We start from the raw sequence: 20325 nt of genomic DNA on the forward strand, positions 1-20325 counted from the left end.
TCCTGTTTTTTTTTAATATATTTTGATATTGTCTGCTGTCTTCAGGACACTCAGTAGTTATTTTCCTCATTTATTGATTGTAGATTTGTTTGTTTCATCCTGCTTTTTTGTTTTATTTGGTTATGTCTGAGCAGGCGGGCTGTGTGTTCTTTGTTATTTGCTCATCTGTGGGCACAATACTTTTCACCTCCTTGTCCAATGGGCAGGGTTAGTTGCTCAGCTATGGTGTAGCAGGGCAGGTCCAGTGGTTGTTCTGTCTCCTGCTGGAAGCTTTGTGAATCTGCTTTCCTGTACTCCCTATTCGCCAATCTCCGACAGGAGTCCAAGATGGCGAATCTGTGCAATGTTAGCTGATAAGGGACCTCTGCATGTATTTCTCCTTGCTCTCTGTTCTCTGTCAGTTTCTTATTCTTTCAGTGCTTGGCTGAGTTCTTTATCTCTTCATTTGATGCTTAGGATTTCAGGACTGATGTTTGTCTCTGTTTGACTTAGTTTTTTGGGTCTTTGCTGTGGAGGAACGGAGTGGCGCTTCTGTCTATAGCACCATGTTGGCCGTAAGTCCCCCACAACATTATTGATTCATTTTTTAAATGTCATCTTTATCATATATTAAATTTCCATTTATCCTTGGGTTTGTTTATGGACTTTCTTTTCTATTCCATTATCTTTCTTTTTCTGGGTCATTACCAAGCTGTTTTAATTACTGTATCTTTATAATCTGTTCGAATATCTGGTAGATCTGTTCCTCTACCATACTTTTCTCTTTCAGAATGTTCCTGAATATTTGGATATTTTTTCTTCCAGAGTAATTTTTAAATTATTTTTTCAAGTTTCAAAATTTCTATCACAAACCTATCTATTCAACAATGAAAAAATCTCTCTTCACTTATTCATCATATTTATATTCCTCTGACAGTTTTCTAGTTTTCTGCATTTGGATTGTTCATATTTCTTATTTTGTATAATTATTTTTGAGTTTTCTTTACTGTTATAAGTGAGAACTCTCCTTCCATGTTCTATGTTTTCTTTTTTGATTATAGAAGCAATATATACACACCTGTCAGATTGGTAAAAATTTTGAAGTCTAATTTTGCCAAATATTGATGAGGGTATGGAGAAACAGGATCTTTCAGTGGTAGGAAGGTAAATTAATACAACTTTAGAGAGTAATTTCGTGGTGCAGATTGAAATATCCCTTATCCACAATTCAGAAATCCTAAAAGCTATGAAAATTAAATTTTATTTTTAAAACCCATTTGGTGGTAGAATCTGACCTAATGTGAAACTATTTATAGCCTTTATTTACCCCAGTTAAAGTGGGTATTTAAACTTTGGACCACAGAAATAGTAATATATTTGATTATGGGAATACTTCCCCAAACCCTGCTGAAGATGTTATCTATGGCACGTTTACCATGTTGCCTTTCTAAAATCCAAAAAATTCTTATTCTGAAATACATCTGATCCCAAGATCTTTGAACAATGCACTGTGGACCCGTACTTAGTAAGTTAAAAATGAGCATATCCTAAGATCCAGCAATTCTACTTCTAAGGACATTCCCCAGAGAGTTCTATCTGTATGTGGATAGGAGACACATGTAAGAATGTTCATTACAGCATTGTTTACAATGATAAAAAATTAGAAATAACCGCAATGTCCATTGATGGGAAAATAAATAAATTGTGATATATTTATGTAATAGAATACTATACAACAGTTAAAATGAGCTATAGCTACATGGGTCAACATGAATAAATCTAAAAAAGTTGTTGAATAAATAAAAGAAATTTGAGGAATGATAGATAACAGTTCCACACAATATAAAGTTTAAAAACATGCATGGGGATGATAAACACCAAATGCAGGGTAGTAGTTATCTCTGCAGAGGGAGTGGAAAAAATGAAGTCCTAGGGGAGAGGGGAATTCTTTTTTTAACTTTATCTATAAACTCTAATTTCTTTTTTAAAAAATCTGAAGTGAATATGGCAAAATATTGAGATGTTTTTACAAATAGATAGGTTTGTATTAGACATAATGTTTCAATCTTTTCAGTGTCTGCAAAGTATTCCACAGCATTCCATAATGTAACTATACCTAAATATACAATAAACAAACCATTGCCTTCAAGTTGATTCCGGCTCATAGTGACCCTATAGGACAGAGTAGAACTGCTCCATAGGGTTTCCAAGGCTTTAAATCTTTATGGAACCAGACTGCCACATCTTTCTACTGCTGAGCGGCTGGTGAGTTTGAACTGCTGATCTTTCAGTTAGCAGAGAGGCACTTAACCACTGCACCGCCAGGGGTCTGTTACCGTTACCTAATTATTTAACTTGTTTTCTATTTCTAGTTATTATGAAAACTGTTGAAGTGACTATCTTTGATATCTTTTTGTATATGTACAAATATTTCTGGAGGATTCCTAGTAATTTCTAGAAGTGGAATTTCTGGGTAAAGGGGGTGCATTTTACATTTTGATAGATAATGCCAGTTGTCCTTCAAAATGGCTGTACCAGTTATACCCTTACCAACAACATATGAAGTGCCCATTTCTCCTCAAAAGCACTGTCAAACTGGAGTGGAGAGAAATGGTACTATATATTTATTTGCGATTGTTGATTTCTGGTAGGCTGAATCATCTTTTCATATATCGTTAGCCATTTATATTCTTTGTAAATTACACGTTGAGATCTTTATCAGAAGTGTGTTCAGCTACAAGTAACTGACAATGGACTATGGGTATTGTAAAGAACAGGGTAGTTTTTGTTCTTCTTCTTTTTTTTGAATCTAAGAAGAATTCTGGAGATGTAACAAAAAAACAAAAACAAAAAACAAAAAAATCCACTGCCGTGAAGGCGATTCTGACTCATAGACCATAAGCAATATATGACTGGAGCAGCCACTCAACAGTATCATCAGGAACCTAGGCATTTCCTATCTTTCTGTTCTGCCATCCTTAGCAAGCTTGTCATTTCATAGTCACAGGATAGCTACTTCACCTCCACTTTCCAGGCAGGAAGCAGGAAGAAAAGCAAAGGGATAAAGCGTGCAGCCTGAATCTGTCCCTTTCTTAGAAGCCCATGATTTCCATCTTTCTTCAGGTATGCAGTTTAATTTCCCTAAAATTATGTAAAGTATCCTTAAATTTTTAAAATTTAAATTAACATTTAAAAGCACGGTATGTCTTTCTATTACCCCCTCTTACATCTTATTAAGGAGCCCTGGTGGCACAGTGGTTAAATGCCCAGCTGCTAATGGAAAGGCTGGCAGTTCAAACCCAACAGTCCCTCCACAGGAGAAGGAGGTGGCAGTCGGCTTCTTGGAAACTCTATGGGGTGGTTCTACTCTGTCCTATAGGGTCGCTGTGAGTCAGAATTGACTCCGCAGCAACGGGGTTACATCTTACTGGCCAAAACTGGATCACGTGACCACCACCCCTCAAAAGCAATCATGGCCAAAGGAGTAAGATGATCACGTCTGGTTTAGACCAGTCATGGTTCACTCTCTGCAAGCTCCATGAGAGAAAAGTGCTTTGTTCACAACTTTATCAGTGCCTAGAAGAGGCCCTGCCACACAGAATATGCTCAGTAAATTTTACTGAATGAACTGACTCTATGCATGAATGAAAGGATAAACGGAGCTTGGGTAGGGGCAGGAGATCAAAGGATCAGCACCACTATTTGAGCCAATCTAGGTCCTATCAGCAGGGAAGGCAGGGGAAAATGAATGTTGAGTAGGCAAGAGATGGGGTCTGTCACAATATCCTTGACCCATTTTTCTATTGATTCTTAGTTACATATTTTTTGTTATATATGAGCAAATATTTTCTCCCAGTCTTTCACTTTTTTTTTTAAATGAACTTTTTATTTTAGAATAAGTTTAGGTTTATAGAAAAGTTGCAGAATAGTACAGAGTTCCCATATGCCCCTCATCCAGTTTCCCCTATTATTAATATCAGGGGAAACTGGATTTGGTAACCAAAAACTAAACCCACTGCCATAAAGTCGATTCCAACTCATATCAACCCTATAGGATGGAGTAGAACTGTCCCATAGAGTTTCCAAGGCTATAAATCTTTACGGAAGCAGACTGCCACATCTTTCTTCTGAGGAGCTGTTGGTGATTTCACACCACCGACCTTTCTATTAGGAGTCGATCACTTTAACCACTGCACCACCAGGGCTCCTACAGTATCATGTACATTTGTGAAAATTTTAAAAACCAACATTGGCCCATTACTGTTAACTAAACTCAGACTTCATTTGGATTTCACCGGGTTTTCCATTAATGTTTTCTTTCTCTTCCAAGATCCTATCTAGGATACCACATTGCATTTGGTTGTCATGTCTTCTTAGTCTCTGGTCTGTGACAGTTACTAAGTCTTTTCTTGTTTTGTGTGACCTTGACAGTTTTGTGAAGAACCGGTTAGGTATTTGTAGAATCTCTCTCCATTTTGGCTTGTCTGATGTTTTTCTCATGATTAGAATGGGGGTTATAGGTTTTTTGGAAGAATGTCACCGAGGTGAGGTGCCCTCCTCATTATATATCAAGGGACATTATTGGTGATGTGAGCCTTCCTCATGTAGTCAAGGTAGGTGTTTCTCCACTGTAAATTTCCTATTTTTTCTTTTCCATACTCTATTTGTTAGAAGCAAGTTACTAAGTGCAGCCCACACTTAAGGTGATGGCAAGGAGGAGTGGGGGTTAAGATTTACCTCCTGGAGAGAGTATCTGGATAAATTATTTGGAATTCTTCTGTATGGAAGATTGTCTGTTTTCTCACATTTATTTATTTGTTAAATCATGTATTTATATCAGTAGGAACTCACATGTATTTTTGCACCTATTTTAGCCTATCTTTTTTTGTAATTTGCAATTTGTTATTGAGATATAATTCACACAACATAAAACTCCTCATTTCAAAGCATACTATTCGGTATTTTTTTTTTTTTTTTTTAGTATATTCACAATGTGGTACAACATCACTACTGCTTACTTTTAGAACATTCCCATCACATCACAAAGAAACTCCATACCTGTTAGTAATGATTCCCAATTTCCTTATCCCTGGCTTACACTAACCTATTTTGTTTCTCTATGGATTTGCCTATTCTGAACATTTCATATAAATGGAATCATATAAAATGTGGTCTTTTGTGACTTGCTTTTTTATCTTAGCATAATATTTTCAAGGTTCATCCATATTGTAGCAGGTATCCATACCTTATTCCTTTTTATGGCGGAGTAATATTCCATTATGTGGATATAAGACATTTTGTTTATCCATCAGTTGATGGCCTTTGGGGTTGTTTACACTTCTGGGCTATTATGAATAATGCTACTATGAACCTTCATGTACAAGTTTTGGTAGAAACGTATGTTTTCAATTCTTTTGGGGATATACCTAGGAATGGAACTACTGAGTCATATGGTAACTGTGATTAGTTTTTTGAGAAATTGCCAAACTGTTTTCCAAAGTGGCTGCACCATTTTACATGCCTACCAGCAGTATATAAAGGTTCCAGCTTCTCCACACCCTCACCAACACTTGTTATTTCCTTTTTTCTTTTTTAATTGTAGCCATCCTAGTGGGTGTGTGGAGCCCTGGTGGCGCAGTGGTTAAGCATTCACCTGTTAATCAAAATGTCGGCAGCTCAAATCCACCAGCCGCTCCTTGGAAACACTGTGGGGCAGTTCTACTCTGTCCTATAGGGTCGCTATGAGTCAGAATTGACTCGACAGCAGTGGTTTGGGTTTTTGGTTTAGTGGGTGTGAAGTAGTATTGCATTGTAATATTTATTTGTATTTCCCTAAGGACTAATGATGTTGAGAATCTTTTCATGTGCTCAATAGCCACCTGCATATCATTTTTGGAGAAATGTCTATTTAAATCCTTTGCTCATTTTAAATTGGGTTGTTCGTCCTTTTATTATTGACTTGTAAGAGTTCTTTATATATTCTGCATGCTAGAACCTTATTAGATACATGATTTGCAAATATTTTCTCCCATTCTGTGGATCTTTTCACTTTTTTGTCAGTGTCTTTTGATGCACAAAAGTTTTTAATTTATTGAAGTCCAAATTTATCCATTTTTTTCTTCTGTTGTTTGTGCTTTTGGCGTCATGTCTACAAAACTGTTCCTTAATCATGATGCGTTTACACCATTGTCATGAAGGTCATGAAGATTCACACCTTCGTTTCCTTCTAAGAGTTTTATAGTTTTAGCTCTTACATTTAGGTCTTTGATCCATTTTGAATTAATTTTTATATATATATGAGGTAGGAGTCCACATTCATTCTTTGCATGTGGCTATCCAGTTGACCCAGAACCACTCATTGAAAAGACTATTCTTTCCCTAGTAAATGAATGGTCTTGGCACTCTCACTGAAAATCAATTGACCACAGATACATGGCTTTATTTCTGAACTCTCAGTTCTATTCCATTGATCTGTATGTCTATCTTTTGTGTATTTATTTTATTTTGTGTATTTATTTATTTTGGGTTATAATCCAGTATGTTGCTTATTTGTTTTGCTGCTCAAATAATTCCAGGTTTGGTTATTGGGAGCTCTTTCAGGTTGGCTCCTTTGTACCTTCGACATAGCCACATCCTTTTGTTTTTTGAACACTTCTTTGCTTTATGGTACTACAAGATGCTCCAAATTTATCTTGTACTTTCCCTGTCTCAGCCTTGGAATTAGCCATTTCTCCACTGAGTCCTGGTTCCTTTTACAGGAGAATGGTATTTTAAAACCAAGGTCTGGGTGCTGGGTGTGCTTGTTGCTCTAGGGTGTCATCATTGCATTTAGGCCATCTCAACAGACAAACTAGATAAGATATTATGTATAATATCCCATGTATACACACATATCTTTACTTCTGTATCTGTGTGTGGGGATATATGTGTCTGTTGTGTATATACACAAATATATTTGAATGTGTGCGTGTGTGTGTAACATGAGTTTATACTGATGTCTCCAACTCTAATCCAGTACCACAAGGATCACTCTAGCCTTTATTTATTGCTTATCTGTAAATTCCCTCTCCAACAATGAGAAATCTGACTCCCACAATTTTACTAGCCATTTACTTATTTATTCAAACCTAGTATACATTTTCAGAATTGTTAACTCATTCTCCACTTTCATTTATTTTTAATTTTTGTTTATGGTAGCTTTCATTATATAGAATTTTGAAATTTAATGTAGTTAAATCTGTTAGTCTTTTAAGCTCCAGAGTTTTGCATCTGGCCTAGTGTCTCGGTCATCTAGTGTTGCTCTAACAGAAATACCACAAGTGGATGGCTTTAACAAGGAGAAGTTTACTCTCTCACAGTCCAGTAGGCTACAAGTCCAAATTCAGGGTGTCAGCTCCAGAGGAACGCTTTCTCCATCGGCTCTGGAGGAATGTCCGTGTCATCAATCTTCCCTTGGTCTGAGAGCTTCTCTGCACAGGAACCTCAGGTCCAAAGGACACGCTCTACTCCCAGCACTGCTTTCTTGGTGGTATGAGATTCCCTTGTGTCTCTGCTTGCTTCTCTCTTTTATATCTCAAAGGAGATTGGATTAAGACACTATCCAATCTTGTAGACCTCATCAACATAACCTCATGATAGTGATAGAGTTTACAACACATAAAGAAATCACATCTGGTTACACGATTATACAATACTGGGAATCATGACCCAGTCAAGCCGACAGACATTTTTGAGGGACACAATTCAATCCATGACACCTAGAAACGCTTCTCCACCTCCTGCACCCACACCCCATCACCAGATTATAAAAATATTTTAGTACCATTTTAGATGTAGATATTCAATCTATCTGGATTTTATTTTTGAGTTATATAAGATGCAAATCTAACCCTTTTTTCCTCCTCAAATTGATATCTAAAGGTCTTAAACACCTTTTATTATTTGTCTTTTCCTTACTGATTTTCAATGCATGAGCCTAATTCTACAGTCTGTTATACTGGCCTGTCTATTTATCTTGGTGCCAACATAATGCTATTTTAACTTTTGTAACCTTATAATATGTTTTGATATCTAGTAGGGAAAGTCCCCCATCATTAATCTTTTTCAAAAATTTCCTGGCTCTTCTCATATGTTTATTCTTACAGATGAACTTTAGAATTAATTTGTGAAGTTTCATTTTAAAAATCCCATGGGGATTTTGATTGGATTACACTGACTTTATTCACTTGGGAGAAATTGACCTCCCAACATGGTAAGTCTCTTCTATTTAGGTCTTCTTTCACATATTTCATAAAGTTTTATGGTTTCTTCCCATAAGTCTTGTACATTATTCATGAATATATTATACATTTTTAAATTGCATTTTCAAATTTGTTACTGCTAACGGATATGAAAGCTATTGATTATATGTATGTCATGTATCTGAACAAGTTATTGTATGTAATGACTTACATTAGATCTGATAGGTTTATTAGATCTAATAGATTACTATTAATTAGATCTAATAAATTACTATTAATTAGATCTAATAGATTTTGAGTTGATTTCTATTGTAGACCATCGTAATATCTATAGATAATGACAATATCCTATTTCTTTCTAAATTAAAGGGCTAGTTATGGGTGGGGAGAGGTTTGACATACACAAATAACTAGGCAAATCTAATCAAGGAAAAACAATGTAAAAAATTATATAAATACTTTTCTGATTCCTAAACAAAAGTAGGAATCTGAAAATAGAAATGTCCACAGACCCGAGGAAATTTTAAAAATAATTTAAATAAAATAACTTTAAATAATAATTTAAATGCAAATAATGTTGAGAATACTTTATATAATTTTATGGAAATAAATCTGTAAACCTAAATAAAGATGGATGATGCTTCTAGAAAAATGTATATTACCAAAATAGACATAGGAAGAAAAGAAAGCCTAAAAAGATCAATAAAAAACAAAAACCCATTGCCGTCAAGTCACTTCCAACTCATAGTGACCCTATAGGACGGAGTAGAACTGCCCCACAGAGTTTCCAAGGCTGTAAATCTTTACAGAAGCAGACTGCCACATCTCTCGTGGGTTTGAATTGCTAATCTTTCAGTTAGCTGCTGAGCACTTAACCACTGCATCACCAGGGCTACTACAAAAGGGTCAATAATCATGAAAGAAGTTGAGAAAGTTTTCAAAGAACTATCACTAATATTTATACTTTTAATTTTTTCTTGCATTTCTGATTTTTCCTGATTGTATGGCTAAGCCCACCAGGCAATGGTAAATAATAGTAGTAATGGTAAGAATTTGTCTCTTTCCTTACTGTAATTGAAGTGTTTCTAATTTTTGTTATTAATTATAATGTTAGTTGTAAGTTTACCAAGTAAGGGAGTTTTCTTCTCTTCCTAGCTTCTTGTAAGTTTTAATAAGAAATTAGTATTGAATTTTATCACCTGCTTTTTTTCAGCATTGCTAAGAATAATCTTTGTTTTTTCCTTTACCTATTAATAGAGTAAAGCCCTAATGCTGAAAGATCTCTTGGTTCATTTATGGATTCAACCCTACTTGGACATAGTGTCTTATTATTTTGATGAAATTTGGATTTTATTTGGTAGTATTTGATTTAGAATTTTTGCATAAATATTCATAAGTAAGATTTATCTGTACTTAACTCTTTTGTGCTGTCTTCAAAAGATTCTGTTTTGGTATACAGGAATAATTTTTTGATAAATCTTATATTTTTTTCCTCTTCGCTTTGGTGTAGGAAGGATTATCTGTTCCTTGACATAATCCATAAAACTAACTTCATCTGGGGGAGGGGGAGGTAGCTAGAGGATTGGTTATTGATGGTTTCTGATCTCTATAAACCATCAGATGAGTGTAGATGGGAGAAGCGGGGTTAGCATGGGAAGTAAGCTAAAAACATAGGTTACTAGCAGACTTAATTTGTATATACTGACTCTAAGCAATCTCTTAACTAACCTGAAGATTCCTCTAATCTGAGAACAGTGGAAATAGGGATGGAGATGAGGGGTATATTCAAGAATCAACATGGGAGGTGAATCAATAGGCTTTTGGTTAACTAGTTAGATTAAGGATTCCAGGGAAGTGGGAGGTGTCAAACTACTCTCCCTTTCATTTACTGGGAAAATGACAGAATTGCTAGAAACAACAAAGTTCAGAGGAGGACTGGTTTGAGGGAAGATGAGGAATTCACTCTTGGACATGTGTAGAAGATATGTTTTAGAAGATTGATGAAGGACAGGATGGAGAAAGATTGGACATAAAGTGTTGCCACATGGTTGATGTGATCCTCACAACTAGCCTATCTCCAGGGTACAGATCATAAACTGAGGCTCAGAAAGGTTAAGTGAGTTCCCCAAGTTTTTTTTTAATTCTAATTATCATGCTCTTTCCATTGCATCCCACCCTTTGTGAGATGTCAGTCCAGAGGCTCACTGGTGCTAAGGGAACGTCTTTTTAGGCTAAGGGATACATTGGCTTGGTTATAGGCAGAAGGGAAGAAACATTTAGACATTGCAAGAATAAAGTTGCTTGAGATAGAAGAAGTGAGCATGGTTCTAGAGTATATAAGAGAGGACTTATTCAGAAAAATACTTATTGAGAGCACAGACACTGGGACCATGAAGAAGACATGGTTTCTATACTTGAAGTCTTTTTAATCCATTAAGAGAAAGGCGCATATAATGTATTGCTGACTTCCCAGCTCCCACCTATACAACCCATCCCACCCCATCCCTCTCCCCTTCTCCCTCACCCATGTTTCCATTAGGCAGGGACTGTATCTGCCTTAATTGTCAAGTTAAGCAGTGGTATATGAGCGAGAAAGAAAGAATTACAGCGACATGATAAGTGCTGGGACAGTATATACAGAATGCTCTGGAGCACCAAGGAAGAGGTGACAAACTAGAAAACCTTACAAAGAATGTGATATTTGAACTGAGATTTTAAAGATAAGTAAGAGTTTATCAGGCAATGAAGTGAGGATATTTAAAGCAGAAGGGTCTGAAAGGGAATAATAAAAGAAAGAACATTAAAAGCAGTAGTAACTGGTATGCGTAAAGGCTTAGGTCACTGTACACCCATCAGATTGGCAAAACTAGAAAGCGGAACAACACAAAGGTAGCTGAGGGTGAGGGGAGCCGGGCACCTCTGTGCACTGCAAGTGAGTGTGGACTAGTGCAGCCTCTCTGGAGAGTCACCTAGCAGAGCTTAGTCAGTTGAAAGTGCACATACCCTAGGACCCTGTAATCTCGTGGTTAAACACCCAGAGACCCTCACATATAGGTCCATGTGCAGTGATGCTCAGTGTTTACTGTTTGTAGTAATAGGGAGTTGGAGGCAATCTAGGTATCTGTTACTAGGGTAAAAGGTGGTAGATACATATTCTGAAATATTTTATAGCAGTCAGAAATAACAAACTAGAAGTACAAAAAGCAACATGAATAGAACTAAAAAGGTATTAATTTAAAAAATCAGAAACAAATGAGATCTATAATATAAGATCACTTACATAAATTAAAAATACATACGTATATATGACAGCATCATTTTTAAAGATAGATAGATGTAACCAGGCACATATACCAACACAATGCAGTGTGTGTTTGGGGGTAGGGGTAGGGGATCAAGAGCAGGAATGGGGATTCAAGAGGAAAAGGAAATAAGAGTGAGACCTGTCCTGACTGAAATATCCATGAACTGAGGAGTATGATTATCAATTTCCTGCCCCTGCAGTCCAAATAAAAGACCTAGCAATATAAAAGTGTCAAAGTCTGCTTGGACCACGGAAGAGGCTGGGTGAGTGGGAGGCAGCCCCAGATCTGAAGCTGGGAGAGAGGCTGGTGTCAAAGAGGGCAGGCCTGGGGCACTGGGTCCCCGATCCTGAGGACAACAGGGAGCTGCTGACAGTTTTTCATCAAGAAAGAATACTTTGTTTTAAAAGATCCCTCTGGTGACCCAGAGGATAAGGAAAGACTGGAGACAGTCTAAGAGACTGAGAATAGTCTAGGAGACTACTTTAAAATTACAGGTGAAAGGTAAAGAGAGCAGAACTACTGTGGATAGGTGGGATGGCAAAAGGGTGGGTGCCATCTGGGGCCAGTGTAGTAAACCACTGTAGACCATCTCCTTTTTGAATAGAAGCAGGCATTGGCTTCACCCATCTCAGTAGACCATTTGAGGGGTGTGAGGGCGTTCAGCAGCATAGAGGCCAGAGTGTAGTTGACTCTCTCCTCCTGATCTCACTTTCTTCTCCAGCCCAGGGTACCCTGGCACAGAAAGCAGGAGACATGAGTTCTGATTGCCAGCTCTTCCCTCTGGTTCCAGAGGTGAGCTTAGACCACACCTTCTCTCTGGGTCTCATTTCCTCTCTCTTCCCTTCCCAGCTTGCACTTACTTTGGCTGTATGTTATCTCCCTAGTAAAAGCCACCAACAGGGAAATCTTGCCCCTTCCCGAAATCCCCCCAGGTGCCTCCAAAGTCCTGACACTCTCCTTAATCTTCCAGCTCCACTGCCCCACCCTGGTGAGGAGGAGTAACAAATCGGCATCGTAATGGCCCTGCTGATTGCATTATGGGTGCCTAATGCAATATGCCCTCATGAGAACCATCCATCAGAGAAGAGCCCCTCCCCAAGTCCCTGCCACCCCCGTCACATTAGTCAGGCAGCCCATTCATCACTATCACACACCTCCATGGAGACTGGCCTAGACAGATGAGGGGCCAAATCAGATTTATGGGGAGGCATCGTGGAAAGAAATCAGCTCCATCCATCTCCCAGACACTGAGGAGGGAGCCCTGTGTCCCCACTCCCTCCAAGGCTCCTTAGGGAACCGGGCGCTAATCGAGAAGCCAGCCAAGCTGCCTTTGTTTTCCTGAAGGCCCATTCCTGAGCCCCTGTTTTGCCTAGCACAGCCCTAGAACTGGTTTCTCTAGGAGTTCATACTTTCTGGAGCAAAGCCCCTGCCTGTACTGGGACACAATGCCTGGAGTCAGCCACAACTTCTGAGAATCTCAAAAACTGAAGCCAAACCCATTGCCATCGAGTCGATTCCGACTCATAGAGACCCTATAGGACAAGGTAGAACTGCCACATAGAGTTTACAAGGAGTGCCTGGTGAATTCAAACTGCCGAGCTTTTGGTTAGCAGATACAGCTCTTAACCACTAAGCCACCAGGGTTTCCCTGAGAATCCCAGGGACTGCATTTCATAGGGTTCCTGTGCTGGGTTAACTGCTATGAGCAGAGAGTGCAGAGGAGTAGACCAAGCCTGGTTCAGGAAGGAGACCAGTCCTAGGGCCACCTGCACATGGAAGGTGATCTCATTCAGGCCCTGCATCTGAGCTGAGGCCTTCCTTGCTGGGGGCTCCTTTTAGCCATGATGGCCAGACTGGCATGGAAGAGATTTTGAGAGGATTAAGGATGGTGGGGCAGGATCTGGGAGAAAACTACCTTCATGTCCCAGAATTCATGGAACCTGAAGCTTGTAAGATTTGGGGGACCCTCTTTAAGAAAATTCAAAGTGTTGAAGTGCTAGGGCCCCTTCCAGGGCTACAGAAGGAGCCCTACAAGTAAGGGGCCCAAAGCTTCAGCTTCACCATAGGTCTGTCCCTGCTATGAGCCTGGTGCTGTGCCAAGTATTTTATATGCATCATTAAAAAAAAAAAAAGAAACCTTACAACTGCCAATTGCCCAGTAATTATTCTCCCCAATTTTATGAGAAAATTGAGCCTCAGAGAGATGAAGTGACTTGGCCAAGACTATCCAGCTGGAAAGTGGCAGAATGATGACTGAAACCAGGTCTATCTGATTTCGTGGCTTGTGCTCATTCCACGGCCACTTGACCGAGGTTGATTCGGGCTGGGAGCGATCTGTCTCCTTTCCAGACTCCCCTAAAGCTGTGGACAGGTTGCTTTATACCCAAGTGCTATAGCTGCCCTGGTGTGCCTGAGAGGGATGAGGCAGAGGCAGAAACAGAGATAGGAAGGGTGGAAGAAATTCTTGTAACAGAGTCCTGAGAGATCAGTGATGGGCTCTGGGCTTGGGGTTGCCCCTGCCCTACAAGAGTTAATCTTACTTCCACCAAGCTAATCTTGGCCCCATCTGAGCTGGATACTATGGAGGGAGCTCAGGGGCTGAGGAAAGCTGAAAGCCCATGTCTGGGACCCAGGCAGAGGGCCATGTAGGGTCCTGTTTGTATTAGTGTAGCCTTCTCTGAAAAACCTGTCCATCCCCAGCAGGCCTAGGTACTAAGGGTGCTGAGAATGGTAGGTGGCCCTCCTCTTGCCTAGCAAGAGGCTCCAGGGTCATGAAGCTCAGCTCCTGAGCCAGCTCATGTGCAGTATGGTAGGGAGAGAATGTGTGCATCTCTATGATCATGTGTAAGCACAGTGAGAACACCTGTGAGAACAAGGATATGTGCACCCACCCAGAGAGGAAGCATCATGAACATTTCCCTGCTCATTTGGTCTTCATTGACAGTTTTTTCCAGGTTATCTTCTTCACAATTGCCATTTGACCCTGAGGGCTTGTCTCCCCTCAGGGCTATCTCCTAGCCCAGGGCTATCTAAAAGACTTGTCTCGAAATTTGGTGAAGTGGTGCTGTAATAACTGGCATAATTACAATGTGAAGTCCTTACCTAAGCACCTCCATCCTCCTCCCCTTCACCCGTCTCCTGCCCTTCTCTCCCTGTCTTCCTCTAGGCTCAGTTCCCTCCAGGCCAACTGGCCTTAACTGCAGATGACTCCTCTACACCCCATCTCCTCCTCCACCACGTGGGCTCTCACACAGTGGAGCAAGAAAGCAATGAGCAAAGGATTCTATTTCTCTCTATTCATTGCCTGGATTTCTTCCCACTCTTTCTGTGCTCCCCATTCCTATATGGGGTTTATGTGTGATCACTCCATCCTTTAGGTTTCGGATCTTGTCTCTGGCCTCATTGGATCCTCACTCTCCCCGCTCTGCAGAGGTCCCCTTCCTGTCTCAGCTCTGAGCATACAATAGAAGGTCACAGAGCCAGGTTGTGGTTTCCAGGCACTCACGGGCTGATGGAGGACATAGTCGAATGGAGGAACTCCACCCTGACGAAAAGGATGCAGCCTGGATGTATTCTGTCTGGGGCTAGACAAGACCTATACCCACAGAGGGGGTATCCCTGTTGTTGTTAGGTGCTGTTGAGTCAGTTCCGACTCATAGCAACCCTATGTACAACAGAATGAAACACTGCCTGGCCCTGTGCCACCCTCACAATTGTTGTTATGCTTGAGCCCACTGTTGCAGCCATTGTGTCTATCTCGTTAAGAGTCTTCCTCTTTTTTGCTCACCCTCTGCTTTACCAAGCATGATGTCCTCCTCCAGGGACTGGTCCCTCCTGATAACATGTCCAAAGTATATGAGATGAAGTCTTGCCATCCTTCTAAGGAGCATTCTGGCTGTTTTTCCAAGACAGATTTGTTCCTTCTCCTGGCAGTCCATGGTATATTCAATATTCTTTGCCAACACCATAATTCAGATTTAGGTGCCCCTAAAAGTGTATAAACCAAAAAACCCATTGCCGTCGAGTTGCTCCTGACTCATAGCAACCCCTGTAGGACAGAGTAGAACTGCCCCATAGGGTTTCCAAGGAGCAGCTGGTGGATTCAAACTGCCGACCTTTTAGTTAACAGCCGAGCTCTTAACCACTGCACCACAAGGGCTTCAGTTAAAAGTGTATATGCCACTGTATAATATAATAGAAAGCCTCAGTGTAATAGATGGTTTTATATACAAATAAAACTGCTAAAAAGTCAGCTGGATAAAGAATCCTATTAATGGGAGGCCGTGAGTCAGTCAAGAAGTTCTGTGTATGTGTGTGTCCCTACACTTGGTAGGAGCTGAAATTACTGACCTCTGAGTTCTTTGATAACCATGAGATTCTAAATGCTGAGGGGAAACAAAAGGAATATTCAGTCTCAAGTGGCATTAACTAGGAGGTGTATTTTGGGCAAGAGAAAACCAAACCAAACCAAACCAAACCCGACACATGGCAACCCCATTTGTTACAGAGTAGAACTGAGCTCCATAGGGTTTTCTTGGCTGTAATATTTACAGAAGCAGATCTCCAGGCCTTTTTTCCACAGTGCCACTAGGTGGGTTTGAACCACCAATCTTTCCGTTAGTAGATGAGCACTAAGTGTTTGCGCCACACAGGGATCTTTGGGCAAGAGAAGGGGTCCCTCTTTCCCAGACTCCTTTTCCTCTACTTGTATGTTAAATGTTGATGTTTCTTGGGGCTGTACTCCAGACCCACTTCTCTTTCTTTGCAGGCTTCTCTACTCCTCTGTCTTCCATTATCATCATCTGAATGCGAACAATGTGCAAATCTCTCTCCAGCCCAGGTCTCTTTTCTGGGCTCCAGACCTCTCTATCCTACAGCCCACCGGACAGCTCCATTTGAATATCTCTTAAACACCTAGAACTGCCATGACCAAAACCAAACTCATCATCTTGTCCCCCAAACCTGATCCTTCTCCTGAGTTCTCCAGCTCAGTAGATATCTCCACCATGCACCCAGTTACCCAGCCTGAAACCCTGACTCCCCTGTCCCTCATCCCCATGTCTAATCATTTGCCAAAGCTGTCAAATATTTTTGATTCTAATTCTTTCTAAAACCTGCCTACTTTTCTCCATCCAACCTGCTATTAACTTGGTTCAGCCCTTAGTATGTTGGCCAACAGCTCAGACTCTAATCCATATTGCCTGGGTTTGAATTCTAGAGGAGAGTAAATATAACCCCAAAGTGCAAACGTGCAGCAAGATTCATTTGGGCAAGTTGCTTAACCATTTGGTACCTCAGATTCTTCCTTTGTAAGGTGGGAGTAATAGTACCTACCTCATGGAGTTGCTGTGCTGACTAAATGAAATCTCACATGTTAAGTGCTTTTAAAAGTGTCTGGCATATGTTGTTGTTGTTAGGTGCCATCCAGTCGGTTCGGACTCACAGAGACCCTATATACAACAGAACAAAACACTGCCCAGTCCTGTGCCATCCTCACAATTGTTGTTATGCTTGAGCCCATTGTTGCAGCCACTGTGTCAAGCCATGTCATTGAAGGTCTTCCTCTTTGTTGCTGACCCTTTACTTTACCAAGCATGATGTCCTTCTCCAGGGACTGATCCCTCCTGATAACATGTCCAAAATATGTGAGGCGTAGTCTCACCATCTTTGCTTCTAAGGAGCATTCTGGTTGTACTTCTTCCAAGACAGATTTGTTGGTTCTTTTGGCAGTCCATGGTATGTTCAGTATTCTTTGCCAACACCACGTAGGAAGTGCTAAGTGTTAGCTATTTTGTTATCATATTATTATTATTACCTGAGTTATCACCATAGTCTCCTAACAAGTCTCCCTGCCTCAACTCTTATTCTCTTCTAATCCATTCGCCATACTGGAGAAGCACCTGAGGCTCATATAGGTAAAGTGTATTGCCCAAGCTATTAAGTGGCAGGGCAGATTTTAGCCTAGGTCTAATCGACTCCAGAGCCCTTGTTCTAAGCTACTAAGCCACTCTGCCTATTTGCAAGTATGAAGAAATTAATAGATTTGGAACAGCAGGAGACTAAGGAAAGAGTGAAACCAGTGGAGAGAAAAATGAAAAGAGAGAGTCAGAGGCACTCCAGATTTTCCATATGGAAGGGGTTTGAGGGTAGCAATCTGGTTGCAGGGACTTTGACTGACACAGCTTGAAGAGGAAGTGTAGAGTTTGGGTGGGGATGCTGATGGAGAGAACGTGTTATAGGAGCCAAAGTCCTCCCAAGAACCTCTTGGTGCCTCTAGAGTGGTCAGGCCCAGGCGCTGGGGACCAGGTGAAATCCCAGAGGGATCTCCGGCAAGTACTAGAGTAGGCAGGGTTATTAGACCAGTCTGGATCCGGGGCGTCTTACTGGGAATTGTTTCTCGTATCTTTGGCCACTCAGTGTCTAGGGAGGAAACGAGATCAGGGACCCAGGTTAACTGGGAGCTGGGGTGGAGAGTAGTGGTATAGGTATGAAAAGAAAGGTGGAAGATGTTCAGGTGGGCAACCACACAGCCTCCCTGCTCCGCCTCTTCATCTCCTCCTGAGAGGGAGTCAGCAGGAGCCACGGCCTTGTGCAAGAGGAAGTGATTTGGTAGCATTTTGGACGTAGGGGTGAGGAGATCTGCCAAGTAGCTTCTCAGGTTCACTCTGCTCTCCAAGGTCTCTAGGCAAGGCTGCCAGTCAGTTGGCCTGTCTGCCTGCTGGGTGGCTTCTACAAAAGCCAGCTGAGAATGGGAAGGCAGGGTAAGGGTGGACTTGTTTCAGGCATTGTCTGCGTGCTCTGGATAAAGGGGTATTTTTCCTCCCCAGACTTGCTCATCTGCATCTGAGGCCGGTAACTAAGTTTGCTACCCTCCCCTCTGTCCCCAAAGAATGGAAACCTTTGGGACAAGCAGCCCAATGTCACCTGTGTCCTCTGCTTCAGGCCCCAAACTGCCTTACCAGTCCCTCCTTCTCCATCCAGCCATCCTCAGAGTTCAGGGGTAGGACAGAACTCTGATTGGCAGGGAGAAGTCCACCCTGTCCCTGTCCCAATCATATCCCTATGGAGAAACATACTGAATAGGCCGAGATAGAAGTGACCTCTCTGAGGAGGCTTCCCTAGCATAGGGGGCTGGGAAGGGGACCCCAGGAGCCCTGGGGAGAGGAGACTGGGCTCCAGCTTGTCTGACTCAGCTCATGTGACAATGAACAGTGCTCCTTTTAAAAATCAACAATCCTGCAATTTCTGGGATCTGTGGGATTTTTGCAGCTTGGGTTGAGGGAGGGGGAAGCAGTTTTTAACACCAAACAACATGAAGGCAAATTCACTTAGAGCCACCCAACCACATCCCCCGTCTTTCATATCTGTGTTTTACCTTTGACAAAAGCTCTGGGTTCTCTGTCACGCCTTTCTTTTTTCTTCCTGGATCCCAACTGTCAAGCCTTCAAGAAAATGCACTTCAGTCCTTTGTCACTGAGTGTAATTTGATAAACTGAGCAGAAACACACTGCTCTCCCCATCCTTTCAAAAACTGTTATTGCCAGAGAAAGAGGATGAGGGAAAGGGATCTGAGGTCTTTGAATGGACGTTTAAGCACGAGGCGCGCGCACGCACACACGCACACACACACACACTGTCTCATACACATACCAGGACATAGAGTTGCCTAGGCTGGGAGGAGGTTGAATCCCAGATTCTTGTGTGTGGGGCCCTGGCCCTGGGGTCCTGGGATGGATGCCCTCCCAGCTCCTAGCGACTCCCCTAGTTGCAGGCCCTTGTTGCAACCGCCCAGTGGGCGGTGCCAGGGTAGGTTGCAGGCTATAAAGGGCTCTTGGCTCCCGGGCCTGAGGGAGCGCCATTGCTGCAGCGGTGTCACTGCCAGCCACAGCCAGCTTGGGGCACTGCCGGTGTTCCATAGCCACCGGGCAGGCTGCTCTTTCCCAGGCAGGGCCAATTTGGGCACAGCTATCGGCTGCGTTTCTCGTACCTACCCCGTTCTCTCCATCGGCAAGTCCCTTTTTGGATTGCTTTCCTCTGGGCTGGGTGTAGGGTGGGAGGAGAAGGACTGGATATAGGGGCTTTGACAGGGGAGGATGGGGATATTTCCACTTTCTTTAAAAAATTCCTTTGGGAGCAAATCTCTGAAGCTGAGATTTCTGAGATGAGGTATGGGGTGAGGCTTGTTCCACATTCAGGCAAAGGAGAAAGCAGCAAAATTCTTTCCCAAGGGCCACCCCCTTCCCAGAGGGCTGCAGGAGGGTGGGCGATGGGCTCTCTCCTAGCCGCTCGACTCTGAGGGGCTGGGAGTGAGGAGCCAGGCTGTGCCTGCCTCTGGCAGTGCCATGTAGAAACGCTTGGACAGGGGTTGGTATCTATAAAGCAAAACTAAAAAAAATCTGAAGAGCCAATGACAAGAGGATACCTGGGGGTGGGGTAGGAATGGAGCAAGTCACAGTAAGGGACAAAGGAGAAGGAGGAAGCCTTTAAGAAATAAATACATAGAATGTGGAATCCAGCTCTGCTTCAGCAGTGCCGCGAAGAGCAGGATGGTGTCTCTAAAGAGGTGGGTGGACTGGGTGGGATTTTGGCTGGCGGTGGTTTTGAAGAGGTCCGTTAATACTCTAAACAACAGCCTCGGAGCCCCTGAAGCTGCAAGGACGGGGGTGGGGGGAGGGGAGAGCTTAGCCCCCGTGGGCTCTAGAAAGGCAGCATCTATGGCTCTGTGGTGATTTCCAAGCTGAGCCAGGTTAAGTCCCCTGTCGTACCTCCCAACCATCCTGGACTGCAGGGGTCCCAGCCCC

The sequence above is a fragment of the Trichechus manatus genome, unplaced genomic scaffold, assembly GCF_000243295.1.
Source record: "Trichechus manatus latirostris isolate Lorelei unplaced genomic scaffold, TriManLat1.0 scaffold00004, whole genome shotgun sequence".
Classification (NCBI taxonomy): Eukaryota; Metazoa; Chordata; class Mammalia; order Sirenia; family Trichechidae; genus Trichechus; species Trichechus manatus.